Source organism: Lytechinus pictus, chromosome 18, assembly GCF_037042905.1.
Source record: "Lytechinus pictus isolate F3 Inbred chromosome 18, Lp3.0, whole genome shotgun sequence".
NCBI classification, from domain to species: domain Eukaryota; kingdom Metazoa; phylum Echinodermata; class Echinoidea; order Temnopleuroida; family Toxopneustidae; genus Lytechinus; species Lytechinus pictus.
The window spans coordinates 18842804-18843644 of NC_087262.1; positions in this window are offsets into that span (position 1 = coordinate 18842804).

Below are 841 nucleotides of genomic sequence, written 5' to 3' on the forward strand. Positions count from 1 at the left end.
AAGAGAGCAAAGGGGGGTGGGAGAGAGAAGGGTGTTTGAGAAAACGAGGGAAGGCGGAAAAGGTGGATGGAGAGGGCGAAAAAGAATCAGTGAGGGTAAGGAGAGGAGATGCAGAGATATAATTCAATGGGATGAAGAATAGAACAAGCAGGGAGAGAAAGAATGAGGGGGGGGTAAAGTGGGAGAGAGAGAGAATGTGGGGTAAAGTTCAAAATGGTTTATAAATGAATGGAAGAATAGGAAGAATAGGATTGTAAAGAGAGACTGGAGAGAATAAAAAAGAAAGAGGATCGAGGTTATGTGTGTGTGTGTCGGAGAGAGAAATACCGTGGGGGGGGGGGGTGAAATGCAAATGTATATTGGAATATCTAAATTAATTCAGAATTATTAGTGACATGGGGAAAATGAATGGTTGAATTGGTGTGGGGGTAGATTGTAGCAACTATCCAAACCTGGCTTGACTTGGTCTATCATTGAGTACCCATAGACAATGTACTAGAGTTTATTTTGATCCTGTTATATAAAATGCATTCTAATTAGAATACAGAAGGAAAGTGTATAAAATAATTACTAATTCCCTTCCTCCGTTACCTATGAAGAAAACCTAGCTTTCCAGAAAATTAGAAAATGGAAGTGACCGTGCTATATGAAAAAAAGGAAGAGTGGTTACTGAGAAATACAAAGAGAGAGACAGTTGAAAGATGACGGGGAAAGGGGGTTGGTCATAGACTCTCTATGACCAACCCCCTTTGGGGGCTAATGAAAAAAAGTTGCACAATTTATGTAATCATGCAAGGGTAAGGCTAAACCCAATAATAAAATATCTTGTTTTAAACAGAAG